Genomic DNA, 707 nt, shown 5'->3' with positions numbered 1-707 from the left:
CAAGCCGTCAGCATATTCCTTCATACAGAGCTCCCAGTAGCTGACACGTGGGCGCCTATGCCGACGGCCTAGCCGTCGGCACAGTTTTTAAACGAAGCCGATGGCTACGCCGTCGGCATAGGTGCCACGTGTCAGCTACTGGGAGCTCACGCCAGCCCTATGCCGACGGCCTAGCCGTCGGCATAGTTTGCTTTTGCTTTTTTTTCTGTTTGTTTTCAAATCAATTCAATTCAAATAATAGCACATATCAACAGATATATATGATGGAATAGACATATAAAACACAACGGGATATCATCCGGCACCATCACAACAATATATGCATAAGCATCATCACACACAAGTCTCTAAATGATCATCATCACAACCAGCATAAGCATAAGCATATAGAGAAGCACACAAGTCATCTAAATGATCATCACCACACACAAGTCATCTCAAGCATCATCACCACACACAAGGATCATCGAGCATCGCGGATGTCGTCACCGCCAACACCGCCGAAGCCCAGGTCGTCACTGCTAGCGGCAGCGCTACCGCCAAGACCGCCTCCGCGTCCACCTCCGCCTCCGCCTCCGTGGATCGGAGTGGTCGGGCTCCGTGTCTCTGGAGTGCTGCGAAGACCACCGCCAACGGTAGATCCACCTGTTCCCTGGATGTTGAAAAGACATATGCACGGGATATATGACTGTGTTGAAAGGCATGAC

Source organism: Triticum dicoccoides, chromosome 3A, assembly GCF_002162155.2.
Source record: "Triticum dicoccoides isolate Atlit2015 ecotype Zavitan chromosome 3A, WEW_v2.0, whole genome shotgun sequence".
Lineage (NCBI taxonomy): Eukaryota > Viridiplantae > Streptophyta > Magnoliopsida > Poales > Poaceae > Triticum > Triticum dicoccoides.
The sequence above is the reverse complement of the archived record's forward strand: the minus strand, read 5'-3'. Positions refer to the sequence as shown.